Source organism: Entelurus aequoreus, linkage group LG10, assembly GCF_033978785.1.
Source record: "Entelurus aequoreus isolate RoL-2023_Sb linkage group LG10, RoL_Eaeq_v1.1, whole genome shotgun sequence".
Lineage (NCBI taxonomy): Eukaryota > Metazoa > Chordata > Actinopteri > Syngnathiformes > Syngnathidae > Entelurus > Entelurus aequoreus.
Genome location: NC_084740.1, coordinates 73,316,459 through 73,330,899, shown reverse-complemented (window position 1 = coordinate 73,330,899; position 14,441 = coordinate 73,316,459). Strand labels below are relative to the sequence as shown.

Sequence of the window (14,441 nt, the reverse complement as noted above, 5' to 3'; positions counted from 1 at the left end):
TGGCTGGTCTTTCAGGCCACATACACACACACACAGTTATACCAGAATTGTCCTTATTTCCCCTTATTGTTTAGAAAATGCCATATGTTTTCAAAATGTAAATGTAGACAGATATTTCAACTTTCATTTAAAAAAGATCCTTTCAGGTACCAATGGTGGCGGCCGTGTTTCAGGTCACACCTTACCTTATACACAAATTTCATTTAGAGATATATTAGGCAATTTTTACAAGTATTTTAACGTTCATTTAAAAAATATTTACTGGTACTAATTAGAGATGTCTGATAATATCGGCCTGCCGATATTATCGGCCGATATATGCGTTAAAATGTAATATCGGAAATTATCGGTATCGTTTTTTTTATTATCGGTATTGTTTTTTTTTAATTAAATCAACATAAAAAACACAAGATACACTTACAATTAGTGCACCAACCCAAAAAACCTCCCTCCCCCATTTACACTCATTCACACAAAAGGGTTGTTTCTTTCTGTTATTAATATTCTGCTTCCTACATTATATATCAATATATATCAATACAGTCTGCAAGGGATACAGTCCGTAAGCACACATGATTGTGCGTGCTGCTGGTCCACTAATAGTACTAACCTTTAACAGTTAATTTTACTCATTTTCATTCATTACTAGTTTCTATGTAACTGTTTTTATATTGTTGTACTTTCTTTTTTATTCAAGAAAATGTTTTTAATTTATTTATCTGATTTTACTATTTTTTTTAAAAGTACCTTATCTTCACCATACCTGGTTGTCCAAATTAGGCATAATAATGTGTTAATTCCACGACTGCATATATCGGTTGATATCGGTATCGGTTGATATCGGTATCGGTTGATATCGGTATCGGTAATTAAAGAGTTGGACAATATCGGAATATCGGATATCGGCAAAAAGCCATTATCGGACATCCCTAGTACTAATGGTGGCTGGTGTTTCAAGCCACCAACCCCAAACCGAGATTATACTAGAATTTCTCTTTTTATCAGTGAATTTTTTAAATGAGAAAAGACATACGCTCTGTTCAGCAAAGACAGTAAATTGTAGGGGTGTAACGGTACACAAAAATTTCGGTTCGGTACGTACCTCGGTTTAGAGGTCACAGTTCGGTTCATTTTCGGTACAGTAAGAAAACAACAAAATATACATTTTTTGGTTATTTATTTCCCAAATTTGTAAACAATGGCTTTATCCTTTTAACATTGGGAACACTATAATAATTCTGCCCACGTTAATCAACATTAAACTGCCTCAAGTTGTTGCTCAGATTAAATAAAATGACAAAACTTTTCTTCTACATATAAAAAGTGCAACATTAAACAGTCAACTCATCATGCTTAATTTATTACAGCATTTGGGAAGCCTGTAGTTGATTTTGATTATGTAAATGTTATATTTTTATCAACATGTGATAGCAGGGACCCTGCCATTCAAAACTAGGCTGCTGCATTTCTAATGATTAATGTAACTATAGCTGAAAAAATGGTACAATAGCAATAGGAGAGACTATTCATCCCTGAACACCATGGAGTTCATGTAGGCTTAATGATGCACTTACATTATTATATCGACTATCAGAGACAGAAACTCTTCATTTAACTTTTTTGCTGCTTCAACACAGCTCAATCAACACAGAAAAAGGTAAAGTGAAATAACAGACAGACAGGGCTTTGCTGTCCGTAACACACACACACACACACACACACACACACACACACACACACACACACACACACACACACACACACACACACACACACACACACACACACACACACACACACACACACACACACACACACACACACACACCGCAAAATGAGCTAACGTTACGCTAAAAGCGAATTAGCCTTCACCTCAAGCCAGGACTGCGAGCGAGCTGCGCTGCCTTTTATATTTCTCGAAGGTCAACGGGCTCATAGTGATGTTACTAGTAGTTGACTGGAAGGTGTTTATTATAATTTGGGGAGAGTCCGCGGCCTGATGCTTACCTGCTAAACACTGACTACATGCACTCTGAATATGCACTGCTGATTGGCTGTTACCGCTCTGTTTGTAACCAATCAGATGGTTGTGTGGGTGGGACAATGCTGGGTGTTGTGTAGAGTCCTGACAGAGACAGAGGCAGAAGGGAGCGCAGGCGGCTACTTAATATGTTCGTGTGGAAACTCGTTCGGTACACCTCCGAACCGAACCGAAACCCCCGTACCGAAACGGTTCAATACAAATGCACGTACCGTTACACCCCTAGTAAATTGTCTTCAATATTTTACAAACACACATATGTTACAGCCACTGAAGAGAATATGGTACATTTTACTTGATTTTTTTTAAAAAGACGCCTAACAGGGCTGGGCGATAAAACAATATAAATATACAGTACATCGCGATAGACACGTAATCGGTTTCAATAAATAATGCGTTCCATAAAAAGTTTGATAATTTTTTTTCTCTTCTATGTCGAAAGAAACCGGAAGTTGCGCAGCAAGGTTGGTTGCATGAACAAAGGCACGCGCTCTCTAGTAACCGAGCAATGCAGGAAGTGATCACTGATCAGTGGGAGTGACATGCTACATGTATCAACTATCAAGTTTGGTAGCACCATCCTGTTGTCTCATGGTTGATTCTTTGCATGAAGTGAGAGGAGAAACTAAGAGCGAGTGATGCAGAGAGAAAAGGTAAAACAGGAAAAGTCACTTGTCAGTTTTTTTTTTTTTTTTTAAGGCATGCCAATGTCATGCCAATGTGATCTGGAAATGAAATGATGCAAGGCGTTCAGTAATTCCACATCACCTTAGCCCTTTAGAGCAGGGGTGTCCAAAGTGCGGCCCGGGGGCCATTTGCGGCCCGCAGCTAATTGTTTACCGGCCCGCCACACATTCTGGAAATACTTTTGTAAAAATAAAAAAGAACATTAAAAAAAGTGGAATGAGGTGAAATCTAACGAGAAAAGGTTGCAATGTTGACACAAAAGCTGCCATGCAGGCTGTTTTTTTTTTTCTTTTGTCTTTCTTTATTTTTCTTTTTTTGCCATTGCTCAAAAATAATAATGACAAAAAATCCATGTTATAATGAATTATTTTCAGGGCTCCAATTACTTCAAATATTTCACTTTAAAATGTTTTATGTGGTAAATATTGCATATATTGTGTAGTAGCCATATAAAAACATCAAAGTTTTCTTTGACAAAAGCGCATAAAACAAACAAAATAATTGTTCCAGCATAAAATCGACAGATATATCTGAAGTTGATCTCGTAACTTAGGTGTTGAAAGTAAAAGAAAAACCTAATAAAAATGTATCACTTTATGAGTGGGGCACCTTTTGGATCCCAAATATATTTAGTGATTTTTTTATGTATCTTTTCACTGTGATTACTCAAAAATATGAAAGAATTCAAATCAATGGTGTCCTGCATTATTGATATTTTAGGGCTCTAATTACTAAATACTGCATATTTCAGTTTTACTATAAAAAAACTAAGTTGTTTTTGACAGAAAAGCCATAAAAAATTTTTTAAAATTTGTATTACTTTATATCAACATGAAGTTGATATAGAGATTTACTGTAAGCGTTAAATAATTTCAAAAAATAATAATATGACTTATTTTTAACATTTTAATGACTGAGACCCTTTATGGTCCCCGGGACCCCTAAAGGTAAAATAAATTAAAAAAATCCATATATTTTGTTATGGTTTGAAAATGAAAAATATCAAAATGGCCCCCACATGCTTTAATTTTTCCGTGTGCGGCCCTCAGTGGAAAAAGTTTGGACACCCCTGCTTTAGAGCATAGCCGTAACTTCCTGACACTAAACTTGCAGAAAACTGTTCTTAGGTTTCTCTATGTTTACATTTTCACACTTTGCACTATGTTAACAATTTAGTGTTGCCATATCATCATAGCAAATTATCATCGTGACCACGCCCATTATCACACCCCCACAGGAATCTTGGCCAATTAGGGGAAACCCTGACTTTATCGATTAGTAACTGCAAAGATTTTCAAAAGGTGCACTTAATTTTTACTAGTCTTATTTTTACCAAGTTTGGAGCAAATCAATGACTTGCAGTTAAGTAAAACATTTAGAAAATGTTTCTGTATGACATTCTAACTACCAAATTGCATTTGTACCCTAATATTGGTGTATTTTTTTCAGCAAATTTGATTTATGCAAGCAAATAACCCGCGATTATGATTAATCACAGGTTAAAAAAAAAAGAGTGTGATTAATCTGATTTTAAAAATGAATGGATCACCTCACAGCCCTGTAAATCAATCAATCAATCAATCAATAAATGTTTATTTATATAGCCCTAAATCACAAGTGTCTCAAAGGGCTGCACAAGCCACAACGACATCCTCGGTACAGAGCCCACATAAGGGCAAGGAAAACTCACCCCAGTGGGACGTCGATGTGAATGACTATGAGAAACCTTGGAGAGGACCGCATATGTGCGTGACCCCCCCCCCCCCCCCTCTAGGGGAGACCGAAAGCAATGGATGTCGAGGGGTCTGACATAATATGTCACAGTGCCCCTCTCCTCGCTCTCCTTTCCGCTCTGAGCAAAAGAACGGAAACCCAATCCTCCTAATGAGTGGAACAGCCACGTTCGGATATCAACTTTTGATTAAAACCGCAAAGTCGATGTGATGCGGTGCGATGGGAGGGGCGTCGGCATAGCGGGGACGGTTGCTACGGAGGCGGCCGCTTCGAGCGTGAAGAAAGACGATCCTCCGAGTGTTTTTGTGAGTTTTGTGGAAGACTTGGAGTGACCCTGTTACCACAGAAGATGTGGGAGTGAGGCAAGAGGCAAATTTATTGCTCTCCATAAGCAAGTCTCCACATCAGTTCAGTTCAGTTCAGTTTCAGTTTATTTGGAAAATGCATACGATACAATGTAATGCATCACATATTTCCAGTTGTTTCATTACAGCACGTCTGAAAACAGGCATGTGATTTGACCACAATGAAAAAGACTGAAAAAATTTCCGGGGGTCTGGGGGACGAAGGCCCCCAGCCAGGTCCAGCCAGGTCCCCCCCAGTGCCCTGGTGGGGGGACAAGGGGGGCAACGCCCCCCGAAGCTCCTGGTTTTTCACCAATTTAACATGCTAAAATTAACAAAGACAGCACCATTTGAAGAAAATATTTTAGTGTTTAAAGACATGAAAACATCATTAAAGGCCTACTGAAAGCCACTACTACCGACCAAGCAGTCTGATAGTTTACATATCAATGATGAAATCTTAACATTGCAACACATGCCAATACGGCCGGGTTAACTTATAAAGTGACATTTAAAATTTCCCGGGAAATATCCGGCTGAAACGTCGCGGTATGATGACGTATGCGCGTGACGAAGTCAGTTTAACGGAAGTTATGGTACCCCGTAGAATCCTATACAAAAAGCTCTGTTTTCATTTCATAATTCCACCGTATTCTGGACATCTTTTGCAATTTGTTTAATGAACAATGAAGGCTGCAAAGAAGACAGTTGTAGGTGGGATCGGTGTATTAGCAGCGGACTACAGCAACACAACCAGGAGGACTTTGTTGGAGAGCAGACGCGCCAGCTGCCGACCTCACCTTGACTTCCTACGTCTCCGGGCCGCCAAACTCATCGGGTGAAGTCCTTCGTTCTTCCGCCGATCGCTGGAACACAGGTGAGCACGGGTGTTGATGAGCAGATGAGGGCTGGCTGGCGTAGGTGGAGAGCTAATGTTTTTAGCATAGCTCTGTGCGGTCGTCAATGGCGTCGTTAGCACAGCATTGTTAACCTTCGCCAGCCTGGAAAGCATTAACCGTGTATTTACATGTCCACGGTTTAATAGTATTGTTGATTTTCTATCTATCCTTCCAGTCAGGGGTTTATTTTTTTTGTTTCTATATGCAGTTAATGTACGATGCTATCACGTTAGCTCGTAGCTAAAGCATTTCGCCGATGTATTGTCGTGGAGATAAAAGGCACTGAATGTCCATTTCGCGTTCTCGACTCTCATTTTCAAGAGGATATAGTATCCGAGGTGGTTTAAAATACAAATCCGTCATCCACAATAGAAAAAGGAGAAAGTGTGGAATCCAATGAGCCAGCTTGTACCTAAGTTACGGTCAGAGCGAAAAAAAATATGTATTTCACTGCATTCTAGTCCGTCACTCTAACGTTCCTCGTCCACGAATCTTTCATCCTCGCTCAAATTAATGGGGTAATGGTCCGAATCGCTCTAGCTGCGTTGAAAACAATAGGAAAATATGAGGGAGTGAACAACTGACAACGTCACGCTACTTCCGGTAGGGGCAAGGTTTTTTTTTATCAGAGACCAAAAGTTGCGAACTTTATCGACGTTGTTCTATACTAAATCCTTTCAGCAAAAATATGGCAATATCGCAAAATGATCAAGTATGACACATAGAATGGATCTACTATTCCCGTTTAAATAAAAAAATGTCATTTCAGTAGGCCTTTAATAGAACATACATAACCCAATTATCCTAATGAATCACTGTATATGGTTCAGTCCCAACAGTATTTAGTCACTAATATTTACATCTTGTGTTCATTTCACATCCACAGGTGTCACATTGATCAGTGTTATTATCTACAGTTTATTTACAGTATTACCACATTACCGGTACTTCAGTTCACTTTAGCTTTCTCGGAGAGCCCAGCCCTAACATGAGCTTTCCTTGCAAATGTATTTAACAAAATACCAAATGTAAACATTTCATTCTTTTCGCCAAAATAGGATATAAATTTATGAAAATAATTAAACGTGTTTAGTATTGTTTACTCATATTTGAATATAGGAAATAATAATAATGTGAGGACACTGACATATTGCATGAAACAAGTGTGAAAATATTTACCTTCAAGATTGTTACACCACTGACAATAGTTTCAAGAGACTACATAAGAACTTAATATTACCAAATAGTATTATATGCAAATTTATTTCAAATAAATTGTTAACTGGATTCAATAATGCGACTCTTTGAATTTCTGTAATTTCATAATATATTTTCACGTGGCTTTTTATTTTTTAGAAAAACCCATTTATATTTCGCAAAGCAATAATTGGTTAATATTGAAAACAAACATGCGTATTTCGCAAGCAAATATTTTTTAGCTTACCTCATTATTAACAACCCTGTCTGCAACTGAAGTGGGTCGTTTGGGTGGATCTTTCCTCTCGATGTAAACAAAGGATGAAGTCCGTAAGGTTTGCTCACTTTCGGTTGACATCCAAAAGTACCAGCTAGTGAAAAGTTAGTTTTCCTTGCTTCAAGTTGTTTCATATGTTTTTGGCGTTTCGCATGTACTTCCAAAGCCTTGAAACCTCGTGATCCATAGCCAATATTATCATGACACCACGTGCACAAAACCTTTCCGGGACGATCGATTTTCCGAATAAAATCACAGAACAAAGTCGTAACTTCCTTCTTCCCAACAGTATCAGTGATTTCCCTTTCCATCCAGTCCCGTCGAAACTTATTTTTGACATGTTTATCAATTTATTTTACTCGTAAAGCGTCCTTTCTCTCGAGAACTGACATCGTTTACATATGGAAAATGGCGGTATGATGACGTTATTAACGCCATCATTCATAACAGATGTCCTGATTGGTCACAAGGAACATATCGACCAATCAACTACGGCGTAATATAAACTACGTCTCGAATCTTGATTTAGGGTCGGAAAAAAACCCCGAAAAACGGGAGATAATTTTTTTTCCCCCCGAGATTAAAAAAGACGGAATTCCGGAATATGAAGAAGCTGAGTTTATTTAAACCTACCCCTTTTCATACCATGGCAATTTTATCCAATTTCCTTGTTCTCTGTAACAGAACAGTGAATACATAAATAATATACCATAGTAAGTAAACAAATACATAAATAATCTTTATCTAAAAAAATAAAAAATGTTCATCATAATTCTTGTTCTGTGTACTTTGTGAACACTTGTAGTTGGAACAGTCTCTTAAACTGAATCTTATCGGTGCTTTGTTTGATTTCTTTGGTTAATCCATTCCATAATTTAATTCCACATACTGATATGCTAAAGATTGTAAGTGTTGTACGAGCATACAAATGTTTTAAATTACATTTTCCTATAAGGTTATATTTCTCCTTTTTCGATGAGAAGAATTGTACTACATTCTTGGGTAACAGGTTATAGTTTGATTTGTGCATAATTTTAGCTCTTTGCAAATGCACCAAAATGTTGAATTTCAACATTTGTGATTCAATAAATTAAGGGTTGGAATGTTCTCTGTTATTATGTATTATTTTAATTGATCTTTTGTGTAACACAGTTAGTGAATGAAGCACACATTTGTAGTTGTTTCCCCATATTTCTACACAATAACTCAGATATGGTAACACTAGTGAGCAGTAAAGAATATGAAGTGATTTTTGGTCTAGAACATGTTTTGCTTTATTCATTATTGACGTGTTTCTTGCTACTTTATGTTGTATATTCTTTACATGAGATTTCCAGTTCATTTTATCATCTATAATTACACCCAACAATGTGTTTTCTTTTACCCTGTCAGTATCTACTCCGTCTATTTGTATTTGTATTTGACTTTCCTTTCCACTGATACCAAATAGCATTATTTTAGTTTGACTGAGACTCAAAGATAGTCTGTTTTTGTCAAACCATCTTTTTAATTTGTTCATTTCTTCTGTTATTTGTATGAGACCAAAAAGCAGCTTGTTTAAAACGTCAGTTTTGGAACGCCTAACCAGGGTTTCCCACACATTCATTTATTTGTGGCGGCCCGCCACGAAAGAATTACGTCCGCCACAAATTAAAAAAAAAAAAAATTTAAAAAAAAAAAAAAAAAATTTAAAATTTAAAAAAATAATAATAATAATAATTTTTTTTTTTTTTTTGTCCTCTCCAGCTTCTCAGGCAAATCATATAGTTGATATAGATGCCCATATCGGCTGTTCAGATTTACTTTACAAAAGAGAAATGTAGGATACTTCTCTTGTTGCCTTATTTGTATTTGACTTTATTAAATATATTTATATTAGAAACACAACATGTGTATATAACAAAGGGTGCAAAGTCTGCAGGCAGTAGGAAACACATGGTTAAGTGTAGGGAGTAAAACTGATGGCAGTCTAAAGTTCAAGATTTTTGGAGCTCTTTGTTCAGTGGATCAGATGTTTGATGAAGCTCTGTGTCTATCTACCACCACTACTGTTTTCTGTTTATTTGTTACTGACTGTGGCAGGACACCTCTGCCTCTGTTTCACTTTATGTTGCTGGTAAATAATATGGTTGTAGTAGTAGGCTAAAGTTAAATTATTTAGTATGCACTAATTAAAGGGGCAGAGCTTTGAGACATTTTAGCTTTTATATTTTATAAGATATATTTTTTGTAAGAACCACAAGTAATAAATATATTTCAGTAAATAACTTATTGTTCAAATCTGTATATAAATATGTACATAAAGTTTGTAAAATGGAGGGATGGATGGATGGATGGACGTTTAAAACAAAACTGTTATTATTAATTAGTAAGTATACATTTTTTGAGCCTTTTTAGAGAAAATCAAATCATTGTAGTAAATTATGCAAATTACTCGACGATGTCATGGTGACCACGCCCATAGCCACGCCCCCACCGCCACAGGTATCTTGGCAGTTTATGGGAAACATTCGCTCACCAGATCCCACCAAACTCCACCACACTTGGTCCCAAGTAAAAGCAGGACGCTTGCTTCTGAACTCTGAACCTAGACGGTGTGCGTCCGGGGAGGTCACCGGGTTTAACATCGGGGCAGGGAGGACGAGGAACGCTCTTAAAAAGTGGCGATAAAGCAAATGTTGGTCAAAAATGAAGCCCCTGTGTCCTGCTTTCTTTTCCATGTTTCCACTACAAGTAGCATCATGTCCACGCGCATGCTTGCGGATCCAAAAACACCCAAAACTGGAAGAGTCCCGGCTTCTCCTTCCCCTGACGCAGCACACGCAGATACCTCAGACCCTGGCGGGAAATGGCTGCAGCCTCGCCGCAAAACAACACGGGTTCTCACGGCGTTATTAACGACCCCCCGACTGAGAAACAGTACCACATCATGCACCACATCCAGCGCCGCTGCCAGGACCGGGCGTCCTCGCCAAAGCCAAGCGCAGGAGGTGGCTGAGCCAGCTTGCGCGGACAAAAAAGTAACAAAACAAAAAAATAAGGTGAAGATAAAACTGTGAAGGAGGGGAAGCCAGCGTGCAAACATAACCAACATGGTGCGTGCGGTTTGATGAGGTTAGAAAGGCCGGGTATTACAAGATTATAGGTTTGTGGGTGGGGGGAGTTTAAATTGGGTATGAGCTCTGCTTAAAATAACTTCTGTTCCTGAAAGTTTGGTGATGGCTGGTGTCTCACTCTCAAGTCACCTACTCACAAACACGTTTTTGAAAAATGTTTGTTTTCTATTTAGCGTTGTCTCTGGTTGTCATTAACTCACATGACAGTTTGGAATTCATTAGCTTCCTTAGTTTCTGTATTATTTCCTGCCCAGCGCTCTTATTTTTGTTTACCACTTCCTGTTTGCCTTCACCACTTCTCTTGTCTGAGCCAACCCTGTCTCTCCTCTAGGCTACAGAACAATCTAGTCAGATTACTTCTAGACCTCCACCCCAGATCCCACCTCACTCCTACCCACTTCTCTAAAGTGGGCTGGCTCAAGGTGGAGGACAGAGTTAAACAACTTGCACTGAGCCTAGTCTATAAAATCCGCTACACCTCCCTGATACCGAAGTACATGTCAAACTACTTCCTTAACGTAAATGACCGCCATAACCACAACACCAGGGGGAGCTCCACTAACCACGTTAAACCCAGATTCCGAACTAACAAAGGTCTTAACTCATTCTCTTTCTATGCCACATCAATGTGGAATGCGCTCCCAACAGGTATAAAAGAAAGGGCATCTCTATCCTCCTTCAAAACTGCAATAAAAGTTCACCTCCAGGCAGCTACAACCCTAAACTAACACCCTCCCCGGATTGCTAATAATCAAATGTAAACAATCAAATGCAGATACTTTTTCTTATGCCTTCTGATCTCTCTCTCTCTCTCTCTCTATGTCCACTACTTGATGTCCATATCCTTACCCCCCCCCCCCACACTCCACACCCCTGATTGTAAATAATGTAAATAATTCAATGTGATTATCTTGTGTGATGACTGTATTATGATGATAGTATATATGATAGTATATATCTGTATCATGAATCAATTTAAGTGGACCCCGACTTAAACAAGTTGAAAAACTTATTCGGGTGTTACCATTTAGTGGTCAATTGTACGGAATAAGTACTTCAATGTGTAATCTACTAATAAAAGTCTCAATCAATCAATCAATCAAGCTTGATCAATTTGGCTTCCCTATGCTTTCGGTGCACTATTTATCTATTTTTGTAATAAATCCATTTTACTCGCACTTTGCCTGCCATCTCTGCATCCTGGGGTCCAGGGGCCGTACTTATCAAGCTTCTTAGAGTGCCATTTTACACTTAAGTCCTGAGAATTTGCGAAATTTAGTCCTACTCTCAAACTTAAGAATAAAAGCTTTTTATCAACGTTCTTAAGTCTAAGAATCACTCCTACTCTCCACGATATTTAAGAGACCTTCAGAGGTGTCTTAAGTGGTTAGGAGTTGCCAGCAGGGGATGGCACTGAGGCGAGAGAGACGTGCGCGAACGTTCAGGGAACGGAACAATGTTTTTTGTTTTTTTTATGACGAGCAGCTGATCAAACGGTATCGTTTAGACAGAGCGGATATTATTTTTGTCACAGATTTAATACTTTTCGATTCTTTGTTGATTTCTGCATGTGGCTACAGTGGGCTAGTATATATAGAGCCACCCACACCAGTTTCAAATTAGTTGCCTAATTAATGAATTGGAAAGAAAATGTTATGACAGTAGCGTATGTGTGTGGCCGTGAGGTGAGTGACGTCAGTGAGTGTGTGGGCGATAGAAGAGAGGGAGCGGTAGCGTGAGTGCCGGCGGGGACTAGTTTGTTTTGTATTATTTTGTAGTTTATTGTCAAAATATACACTCCCATTGTCCACTTAAATATTTCCAAGATATTTCTTTATTCTTAGACAACGGATTCCCTTCTGTGATTGGTCATTTCTATGGGCACAGAAATGACGTCACCTAAAATTCCGTTTACGGCACATAGTAATGTCGTAATTCAGCTCTGAGTGTGACACTTAAGATTCAGTCCTACACTTCGCTGAAAGTGTGAGTAAGACGCTTGATAACTAACTTTTAAGTGCAGCTTTCAGCGAAGAATTTATTTACTCTTAAGTCAACTCTTAGCAGACTTCTTAGGAGTAATTCTAAGAAGCTTGATAAGTACGGCCCCAGACCAACAACGGTTCAACATCATAACGTCACAGTGGCCCTCCTTCATTATGTTCTAATGCGGTTTGTGTTTCATTTTGTTTTCACAATAGGCCGAAAAACAGACAAGAACTAAAACAATACCACTCTGGACACCTTTTGTCCAAAAATAAGCTGAGCTAGACTTTTCTTGCCATTTTAGTAATGTTTTAAACATTTTATTCAGTTTTATTTGCTTTTATCACCCATTTTTTTTTAAAAAACCTGTCAGATGTCTTAGCTATTTTATTAATAAACTTACTGACTTAAACTTTTTTTTGCCTAACTTGTACAGCATTTTGGTGCAGCTTGAGCTGTTGTTTTAAAGGTGCTTATTAAATAAGCCTTAATATATAAACAAATTTGAACAATTTTAAGGATTACACAAAAACAACATAACTAAATTCTGTATACTTTGGATTAAATGTTGGAAAGAATCAGTAACAGTAAATACGTTTCCCACAGGACTCTTTTTGTGGCGGTTGCTAAATGTCATCAAATTTGCAGAGTTGGCCATGACGCATGTGCATGTAATTGTAACGGATGCTACAGGAGAGACAAAAAGTGAGTCGCTTTGTTCGCCTGTGAGTGTCTTTAGATGGGGGTTAGGATGAGCAATACAGTGCATCCGGAAAGTATTCACTGTGTACTTTCCTTTTTCCACATTTTGTTATGTTACAGCCCTCTTCCAAAATGGAATACATTAATTTTTGTCCTCAAAATTCTCCCCACAATAAAGTTTTTTGGGTTTTTTTCTGAATTTATTAAAATATAAAAATCACATGTAACTATTCACATCGTTGGCTCAATACCTTGTTGATGCACCTTTGGCAGAATTTACAGCCTCAAGTCTTTTTTGAATACGATGCCACAAGCTTGGCATACCTATCTTAGGGTAGTTTTGCCTATTCCTCTTCGCAGCACCTCTCAAGGGATGGATGGGAAGCGTTAATATAGTTCCACGACTACAATATTATTATACGTGATTTCATGTCAGTCTCCAAAAGTGTCCAATAAGACAAGAAAAAGTCGCAAAATTTGTCATATTTATATATATATTAAAAAATAAAGAGTGCTTAGGGGGATCTGAATACTAGATAAATATAGCTATATCTTCCTTGCTAAGAAGCGGAGTTAAAAATTTCATACCGCCAGCGGCTGTACAGACTCGTAACGACAAGTTATTTCACAGAAAGTCCCATTAATGTGTGTTTATGAATGAGGGCAAAAATGTGGTAAAATGTATTTGTGGTGGCTCCAAAATGACTTTCCTAGTTGCGCCTTTTCCTGAAATGGCTTTTCTTCAGGCTTCTGATTGGTTGACATGTCTTTAAAGCGCAAGCCTCACCTGTTGCTTTTGAGAAACCGCTTTCAAATAAGTTCTTCAAATAAGTAAAAAACTATTTGTAAAATTAATCCCTGAACGTTATTGTCAGGGAACTGCAAATATTATGTTTTTATAATACATTTGTCTTTATGTCATTCTGTGTTTTTCAAACAATAAAAAGTGAATTTGATAGTTATTGCTTGAGACTTCACTTAAAGTGAGAACCTACCCATGTAATTTCCAACTATCTTGTTCGTAAATAGTTCAGCCTTGGTGGATGTCTGTGTTCCACGCCAACAAAGTTTTTTAAATGCACCTTTTCCAGAAATGAAACATTTAAGTGACAGCGCCACCTGTTATTTTAAAAATGCCGCGAAAGGTTGTGGCATTGTATTAAAAAAACATTATAGTAGATTATAGCCTTTTTTTTGTTGTATTTTTTACTTTTTTTGTTCTATAACTAAATTTATTATATACTTACTGTACTGTTTTCAAACATTTTAAGAAAAAAAAAAGAAATATAAATAAAATAAAAATATTTTCAATAAAACATTTATAAATACAAGCAAAAAATACAGTACTGTTTTTAAATGGTAATAAGTGACTTTGATCTAAGTGGAATTTAATTTCCAGATTTTTCTGTTGTCTCCTAGATCAGTGGTCCCCAACCTTTTTGTACTTGCGGACCGGTC

The 14,441-nt window shown here is 37.6% G+C and overlaps 1 long non-coding RNA gene across 1 annotated transcript in view; it reads right to left on the bottom strand.

Annotated features, from left to right (window-relative positions):
- LOC133659032 (uncharacterized) overlaps positions 1 to 14,441 on the bottom strand; it is an 89,732-nt gene that overhangs the window by 58,950 nt on the left and 16,341 nt on the right. The window lies entirely within an intron of this gene.